Source organism: Nuphar pumila, chromosome 10 (genome assembly GCF_984573655.1).
Source record: "Nuphar pumila chromosome 10, dmNupPumi1.hap1.1, whole genome shotgun sequence".
NCBI classification, from domain to species: Eukaryota; Viridiplantae; Streptophyta; class Magnoliopsida; order Nymphaeales; family Nymphaeaceae; genus Nuphar; species Nuphar pumila.
In genome coordinates this window covers 111,663,630-111,674,137 of record NC_143258.1, presented here as the reverse complement: position 1 = coordinate 111,674,137, position 10,508 = coordinate 111,663,630, and positions in this window count along the sequence as shown.

Here is a 10,508-nt window from a genome sequence, read left to right as displayed (position 1 = left end):
TAATAGTGATAAAGAAACGTGTCCATACGCCTCTCTCTCTCTCTCCTTTTTTTCTCCTTTTTTTCCTTTTCTTTTCATTCTCCTTGGAAGAACTATAACGCCCTAAATTTCAAAACCGAAAATTTTAGGAAAACCTTTTTTTTAATCTTTTACATAATTGTTTAATAACACAGTGAAAACTCTTTTTAGATTTGGTTCAAACATTGGGCAGGTTACAGTTACTAACACACACTTGAAAGTCTAAAATAATTGAATTAAATCATCAATTGAATTGTAATAAATAATATATTAATATTCCAAATACCAGAGTTTACAAGACTAAAGGAAAATAATAAAGTAAATGAAATGATTTAGTCCAACCAATAGCCTAAAAGAAATTTGACCCTCTAGATGTCACCTCAAGCATCCTATCATCGCCCTCTAGCTTATTTGTTAGCTGAAATATTAAAATATAGGGGCATTAGCTACAACCCAAGTAGGAAAACACCCTACATATAGGTATAAAAAGAATACAAGTACATAAAATATATATATTTCTCAATGCAATTAAATCATAGTAAGTCATAGATATAAACTCAATATAGTTAAAGATCACAACAATAATAATTTAATCATGCATGTTTACATAATAATTTATTCCTACCATCTAGTAACATACTTGCATCATATGATAATAATCAAACAGGTCAATGTATTCCAATATATGCCTAAACTAAAAATTATACATGATATGTATAGAAACTTATGCCAACATTCAATGAATCATTTAACCACTGGTGAACCTAATTTAATATATTTTTCTTTTTTTTCTGAAGGGCACACACTCAGGATTTAATTCTGACTCAACTATCAGATAGGGTTTATTATGCTATGTATTTTAATTAACCCATCGATTCGAAGAGTCAAGCCAAACATCCACTAAAGCGGTCTTTAATCGAGAGAGAACTTAACAGTAGTTCAGGGAATCAATTTTTATTCTGCAGAGCCTGATTACCTACATAGGATAAATTAACAACCCGAGACCCTTGCACCGACGACTGAAGCCCCAAGAGGTGTCAATGCCCTCAAAAAGTGTCAATCGACGAGTGTACCTCCTACCCTTTCCAAAGTTGGTCATTAGAACAAACAAGCTATTAGGTGTTATTTATAATAGGTTCAACTACACATTAGATGCACTCTGCACCAGGCTTAACAACCCCAAGCTTCACTATGGGCGGCTTCATAAGGCAAGAACCAATACCCCCTACAGTCACTCAAGTGTCTAATATAGTTCATTTAAACCCAACTCAAGGTATGTATTCTTCAATAAGGAGCACCCCAGAGTCACCAGGTACTCACAAGTACCCCATTGGTTTCATCGAACATCACTCGCAATCAAGCCTCATATATGCATGCCTCACATGACTTATAACATAACACATGCCACATACCACATTCCATGATGCATGAGACTTATTTTAATTTAGCATAAACCATAAATTTCATAGAATAACACATGCATGATTATACACACTACTTGGCCTAATTATCATACTTAATTACCATGTTTAACATGCAAACTCATATGTCATCCTACACAAGTAATCCACATGCATGCATATAGCATATTCATGGAAAATTTTATATCAATATATACATGATTAATATCTCATATCATAGTCAAGCACACGATGTCAACAAAATAAATTCATAAGTTAAAATATTATTTAAAATCGAGAACTTCATAATATCAAAATTTGCATCTTCACTGGTCTGACAGACTATCAAAATGAATAGATATAACTCCATAAAAATTTACAGTAATATCATAGCTATTATCTTTCATATTTAAGTGGTAGATCTTAGAAAAATGATTTTGTTTGTCTGTTGATCATGCTTATATTTTGCATTTTATTCACACATATTTATGCATGATCCATGGAAAAATCATGTTAAAAACTCATTTTTATTGTTTATTTCGAGAAAGTGTTTTAAAATGATTTTTTGGAAAAAAATGCATTTTCTAGTTTGGCCCTGCGTTTTTCAATGTTTTAGCTAGTTTATAATTTTTTAAATTTATAGTTTAGTTAGATTAGGACTTAATTAATTAATTTTAATTAGTTTAGGAAAAACCATTTTTATGAAACACACTTTTCTCAAAAGAACCATTTAGAATTTTTAAAATTTAAGTGGAGTTTTTTTAAAAAAAATTATAGACCTAATTCTCATATTATAAATAGTATTTTTCATGGTTGAACCCATGTTTTTCCTCTTAAAAAAAATGCAACTTATTGTCCCCTCTCTTTCTCTTCCTCCTCCTTAATCCCAACTGGTTCTCCTTTGATTTCTTCTATTTTTCTCACTGATTCATCTTGCTTCTAACCTTCTTCTATCACAGTTTCTTCTTGCCTTACTTGACGTAAGCGTGTGTTGCTCAACGAAAAGACCATCTTTTTTTTCTCAACCCCTCCATCGAAAGTAAATCACGGTTTGCTTCTTCTCCCCCATTTCACCGTAGTTTTAGTTTTTACATATCATTGCATATTATCATCACATACTCATTATATTTAGATCAGATTAGTTTAGATTCAACACCTGGAAAAAAATATATTGATTTATCTAGATTAGTCGTTTTCTTGATTTATGTAGAGAATAACACTAATTTAGGCAAATTGATAGTTTTAATATAGTGTCTTCTTGTAGTTTCTTAGTTTTTAATTAGTTTTAGGTTAGATCTAGGGTAGAGTTTGTAACGCTCCAAATATTAAACTCAAAAATTTCGAGATAATTTTTTTTTGTTAAAACCACAATGAAAATATTGTATTAATCCCTCAGTAAAATAAATTGGGCGAGTTACAGGTAATAGCACATACTCAATAACATTATGCGAATTTAAAATCTTGCCTTGAAATATTACAAGTCATAAATAATAAATTTAATGGACTTCTTAAAGTCAGAGTTCCTCAGGACATCCACATAAGATATGGTCTCATGACCCGTTCGCAATGACGACTGCAATTGCCCATATTTATCTGTTTCCTGAAAATATTAATTTAGAAGGTGTCATACTACCTCGTATGAGTAAGAAGCATTATATCTATATGAATGTGCTCAGTGTCATGTGTACAAGTATATGTGCAACACATTGGTATAAGAAATGTCAACCATTCAAACAAATTCTGAATGTAGAGTTTACTCATTACAATCATTTCATGGTTTATAACATACAAGAAAGATATCAAAGAATGACACATTATATGAATGAAACACATTTAGGTTATCACATTTTAAATGTAAAAAAAAATTGCTAAGCTATGCGGCATGTGAGTGAATCACAATCATACTATAACAAATGCAACATGAAGTATTGTGTGTATACTTGAAGACTCTCAAATGTGTTTTTACTTTATGTTTCTCTTGTTAATTACCCTGTGGGTACGCACATGCATTCGATATTGTATCGGACTGAGACCATACAGGGGTCTATTATTTAATAACCCGTATAACTAGCCGTACGGATATCCAAAGGGGACGGTCCGTGATCGAAAGAGTACTCCTCAGTGGCTAGAACTAGAATTAGGATGCACCTTGTAACTTCAGAAGAAGACTTAGATCTACCACCTAGGACACATTGGTAGTCCTAGCCCCCTAACTCCGAGGACGGGAGACCGGAAGACCGGGTTGGACGCCTAGCTGTCACAAAAATGTAATTGTCCCTCGGAACTTGTATCATCTACCCTCTCCAAGGTAGACCATGGGTCCGGTAACATACACTGTCTTTCAGATGTACCCAAAACCCTAGGAAACTGGTAACATATATCGTTGTCAAGTATACCCAGAATTCTGGTAAACCAGTAACATATACCATCTTTCAGGTATACCCAGAATCCCGTATTTAGGTTATGTGTGCATATTTTTCATTCTTATTTATTTTTTGGTGTGCAAGTCATTGCACCATAGCTGATTTTCAAAATTCCAATCCACTCTTGGGGTGATCTTAGTGTATGCACCTTACCCAATTCAGTGTGCAGTAAGCACTAATACAGCTTTTCAGAATTTCGATTTAAACATGAGCCAAGTACTTGTATATGCATCATCTTAGCTTTTATTTTTGAGCTAGGGTGTACGTATAGTACCCCACCCATTTATGCCCCCACATGGCATATCACAAGTTCAACATTTCATAAGTGCATGTATGGCATTATAAGGGTTTTATGGAACCGCGAACTTAATTTTGAATGTTTCATAATTCATGACCAGCCATATCAATAGAATTTATCAAATCTCATGCATAAAATAATATGCATTTTATATCTAGAACCATGGTCATGACATTCACAAGTGCAAGATACATAATCTCACGTGTTTGATGAGCAAGAGTCTGTGAGACCCGATCATGCTTGATAGATTTCCAAAGCAAATGCAATTGAACTAGCATTATAGTTCTTATATCAGAGTTTTCTCATAATCATAGGTTCATATACAAGTTGATCTCTTATGCATGCATACATGTAATAACAATATGCAAATTTTCAACAATCAACTTCATATGATACAAGTTATATGTCAAAATTAATATACAACACATTGCACACAATCATTAATTATGGTGCCCATTTCATTCTATGAAAATTATCGAAATTTCATGCACAATACATTTACCTGTACATCATATGCAACTAAAATATCATGCATCCTCATTTGCTTACATTACTTATTTATTTGTTATAAATGAATGCGAGTAGGTTTGGGTGAACATGATTTTGTTCCACACACATCAAGATTATTGTTTCATTAATCTCAAATACATTACTATCAAGTTGAGGCTACTGATAGCATAATCAGAGTGAGCAAGAAGGAAGGTAACCCAACCATCAATAATCTCTATGGCCCACATAACCAAACTCTAAGTTTACAATGCATTTTGCCCTTAATAGTATTACATTGTTTTTTTTTTCATTCAGGTTGATTTGACTTGACTCATTCTTTTCCTTGCACCAGTGGTAAAATATACATCATTTGCAAAAACATTTTTAGTTTTATTTTTTTTCATGGCATATCAACAAGGTGGCGTATTCTACTAGTAACCCGAAATTGACAAGATGGCTCAGGTTGACACATCCCGCTGGATGCACCACTAGGGTGAAACACTATTTACCATTGCTTAACACAACAGAACGACTACACCAGGTTGCCCTTCTTTAGCAGTCGGTTCAGTCAGCAGGCCCAGTCGGCCTGCTATGGTAGTGGTGTTGGATATCAAAGTGCTGACAATAGTTGGGGTCAAGACAACTCCAATCGACTTTTCACCGTATCATCGGCCACCTACAACAACACGCGGTACGTTGGGGTCTATGCAGACCCCAGTCCGGTGTGTCTTGCGCATTGATAGTGCGACAACGACCTTGATAGGGGTTGTGTGCCCTGCCGAGCATACTATGTTCAGTATATAGGGTCAACTGAGCCATGCCATCGGTTAAGCCAATGTTGTCACAACCACATAGGACATCGGTTGGGGTCTAGTTGCCCAAAGCTTGTCCCTGATGTTTATGTGAACTAGAAAAAAAAAATTGAATAAACCACAAACATATTTGAGTAAAGTGTGTGTGTTCCCCATTTTCTTATAGTATACACTACAAGCAAGGTGTATAACATTTACATTAAATCTGTTATATGCATATATTTCTTTTTTTTATGCATATCTAATGTCACGTAACTAAAGAATGCATTGTCAGCTTATGATATCTTGCAACAATAATAATACTCATGGATTATGTATGCAACTCATTTTTTTTTACGGTGACAAAAATGAAAATCCAGACATGTGTATATAATATGACATTATACCATATGTTTTTTTAGTCTTTTATGCTACCCTCACTCATGTTTGTACATATGATTATTTATGAGTTGTAGTTTTGTAGGAAATTAATATAGTTAGCTAATTTTGTCTTGTTGTGCAACCAAGAGTGGTTGCCCCCCTTAAGTTGTATTACTCTATCATTTTGCAAACTAATGAAACAAAGGTTTTCTCATTGTGCCCCCTTCATTCTTGAGTTATCTTTCTCCCCTTGTTTCTTTGTCAAAAATATGGTATCAGGGTCAGGAATAGAGGATTAAGATCAAGGTGAGAAACTCATCAACCTTCATTCAGTCATCTAAGGGTGTTGCAATATTGTGCTCGTGCATGAAGGTGACATCAGCAACCCTTGTAAGGAATTTTTATTTTCAATAATCTGAGGTAACATCCTAGTAGTTGTTGATTTTAGAGGGATTTAGAATCGAGAAAAAATATCATCTGGATCATATTAGAATTTTTGAACATTTTATTGGATTTTCTGTTTTGGGGTGTGAACATTGTCCATATTTTGTTTTCCTTGCTTGTTGAAGACCTATTAGTGGGTTTAGATACCCTTGTTAAGTATCTTTGAAGTTGTTTTTTTGTTAAATGTGTGTTGTGGGTGGTTTTATGATGAAAAAAAGTGCATTTGATCATGTGTGCTATGAAGAAGTTTAGTGCTATATATATGTGGCAATAAACTGAAATAATGTATTCTTACTATTGACTGCCTTTGTTTGTGCTTGGGTTAGCATGTTGATGTGTTATTGTGCCATCTCTATCACAATTTTATTGAGATTTGTGTTTACACAAATCCTAGTGTAACTTCTTAGTTTATGGGTAGAAATTGGTGTATTGACTACTAGTTTTGTTTGTTATTTGCAGTCCTATTGTGAAGAACAACCTATTTAAAGTGTGTGACTGCCACTTTGTATTGGGTCTATTGTTGTTTCATTTTGGTGATTTAGCTTGTTTAATTGTCATGTTGCTAGATATATCTTGTGCAGGCTGATTTGTAGTTTGGGGATTGGATAAGTATGAAAACGAAATAGAATATTCAAATTATTCTTGTTAAATTTGACGGGACCGACTTTGCATATAGGGTAGATTTTATGTGAACAATAAAGGGGTATGAATACATTGGGATCTTGGATGACACCAAAGCCAAGCCCAAGAAAGAAGATGAAAAATATGAGATGAGCATAGTAGAATGGGAGAGAGACAATGCCAAAGTGAAGTCATGGCTCTTGGGCTCAGTGAAGCATAACATTTCAGTGAATATCATTATGTATTAAAGTGCAAAAGAAGCTTGGGCATATTTAACTCAAGCAATTTATGAGCATGCCTACTTCGGTTTATCTTGTTGTTGTACTTAGAATAATTTGGTACGTACGAGATACTAGCCTGTTTTGACTCAGATTTTAGAGGATCAAGTAAGAGTAGTCTCTCTACTATCAGATTTTATGTTTTTCTTGAGATCTCTTTGATTTTCTACAAAAACAAAAAATGGCAGTGTGTTGCCTTGTCCATGGCTCAAGTCACTACAAAGATCATTTCAATTAGATGGCTCTTTGGAGAACTAGGTGTAGCAACTTTTTGGGAGGACAACCTTGTATTGCGGCAATATGAGTGCTATCCATATTGTTAAGAACCCAAAATTTCATGAAAGGACAAAGCACATTGAAATTGATTGTCACTTTACTATGAGCACCTATGAAGCTAGGATCATATCATTGAAGCATGTAAGCTCAAATGAGCAAATTGCATGGGTTCACAAAGAGTTTGGTTTCCTTATACTTTCAATATTTTCTTTCCAAGCTTGGAATGATTCCTCTAGTATCATCCCAAGCTTTTGAGGGAGTGTTGAGAAGTGTAGGTAATGTGGAGAGCGGTCAGTATAAAAGGTGTTATCAAATACCATTTACCTTTACTCATGGTTCTCGGTGAGTCTCAAAAGTGATATTTCTATTTTTTTATAACTCACAAAAACTATATGCTTAATGTTATTATTCACAACAAATGATTAGCAAACCCAATGGGCAATTTGGGGGATCATGTTTTCGTAGAGACTTATAACTTACAGTATCTTTTTACTGAAAGTGACAAGGTATCTATCATAATGTATTGAATCTATATTATAGCGGATACTTATATTTACATTTACAATACATACGATGCGTGCTTATGTTTTCAACCCAATTTATGTTGCATATCTTAATTCCTGTCAACTGAGACAATCAACACTAGGCTCTTTGAGAGATAGACATGAATGCAAATGAGTTCAAGCTGTACAATTCTACTGAGACCACAACGAATGTATTTAGTTTGCTCTCATTTTAGGTATCATTAATGTTGGGTTTCAGTATAGGTAATATGACATGTTTTTTTATAAATTGAGTGTAGCTAATGACATCACACTATATATATTCTTAGCCTTTTATGCTACCCTAACTCATGTTTATATGTATGATTATTTATGATGGGTATTTTTGTATTTTTGTAGGACAAATGAATTATTGTGTGCTGTAATTTATAAAGATACATGAAATGTTTTATAAATAACATACTTTTTATATTATAATTGATAGGTATGGATGTATTGATAGTTACATATAATATACCGTTGATAATGTTATAATTCTTTATGTTTTTCTTTACAGAAATATTTGATGTTAAATTAATAATAGGATTTTTATGGATGTATTGGTAGAGTTTGAATGAATGAATGTATTTGCAAGGTTTGAATGTATGAATATGTTGACGGAATTTAAATTAATGAATATATTGGTAGGATTTTAATATAATTGTCTACTTTTCATGAAAAAAGACTAATTGAAGTAGGTTCAACCGCTATAGCAGTTAGGAATCTGTGTTTGAATGTATGGATGTCTTAGCAATTTATATGAATTTAACTTAACCTCCCAATTCAACAATGTTCGCATATTGGAGTGTGTGAGCATCAGAACATGCACACAATAACTTAACCTTCCAATTCAATTATGTTTACATATCATAGTGTGTGAATATTAGGACATTCACTCACTCTAATTTGTAAACATTATCGAATTGGGGGGGTAAGTTGTGTGAATGTTCTGATCTTTAATATGCGAATATCATAAAATTGACAGGTTAAGTTATTGCATGAATGTACTGATGTTCATACACTTTGATATACAAATATCATAGAATTAAGAGGTTAAGTAACTGTGTGAATGTCCATATGTTTGCACACTTTGATATGTGAACATCATCGAATTTAGATGTTAAGTAACAAGGTGAATATCTTGATGTTCACACACTTTGATATATGAATGTCATCAAATAGGGTGATTAAGTTACTACATGAATGTCTTTATGTTCATATACTATGATATGTGAATATCATTGAATTAGGAGGTTAAGTAATTGCATGAATGTCTTGATGTTCGCACACTCTGATATGCGAACATCATCGATTGACTTGATGTTTACACACTCTGATATGCAAACATCATCTAGTTAAGTGGTTATGTTATTGCGTGAATGTCTTAATGTTCGCATACTTTGATATGCGAACATCATTGAATTAGGAGGTCAAGTTATTGCACAATATCTTGATGTTCGCAAACTATGATATGCTAACATCATCAATTTTGGAGGTTAAGTTATTGTGTCAATGTTTTGATCTTCACACACTTTGATATGCGAACATCAGATTGAAAGGTTAAGTTATATTCATTTATTTAAACCTTGCCAATATATACATACATTCAAACACAATACAAAAAATCTACTCATTATATAACATCTTATGATTCTATAAAAATATATTAAAATTTTGCCAATACATTTATTCTTTGAAATCGTGTCAATACACTGATGCATTCAAACCCTATCAATACATTCATTAATTCAAACTCTGCTAATACATTCAAACATAGTATACAAAAGTTAGTATTTACATAATATCTCATGTTCATGTAAAGATACATTAAAATCATTTCGATACATTCAAATCCGGCCAATACATTCATATATTCAAACCCTGCCATTGCATTAATTCAAACCTTATTAATACATTTATATATTCAAACACAATATAAAAAACCTGTTATTTACATAACATCTCATATTCATGTAAAAAATCACAAAGAATTGTAATATATAAAAGGTATGTTATAGGTAATTGTCAATACATTTATACATATCAATCACAGTATAAACAAAGTATGCTATTTACAAAAGAATTCATGTTTCTTTACAAATTAAGGATCATATAGTTGACAAATCTATGGGTTGCAACTCTTATGAATGTCACAAATCTTGCATGTATACTCTAATGTCATGGCGAGCACATTTTTCTAAACATGTAAAAGTTTTTTATTCGTAGCAAGCACCTCTTTCTGGGCTTGTAGAAGTTTCTCTTTTGTAGTGAGCACCTCTTTTTGAGCAGGTAGAAGCTTCTCCTTTATCATAAACTCATAATTCAAGCTTATCAGAGTTGCATTCAATTAAGGGATTTCAATATTTGCAAGTGCTAATTCTTTCTTTGCATCCATTTGATTAGTTGCAACTCCCACTTCACCTGCAGTTCTTCTATGCTTCAGACTCCTAACTCTAATTTGCTCACCTCCTTGTATTTGTAAACAAAGTCTATAAATTTGATATTAAAATTATAAATATCATGTACCATGACAATGTGTACGAGGTA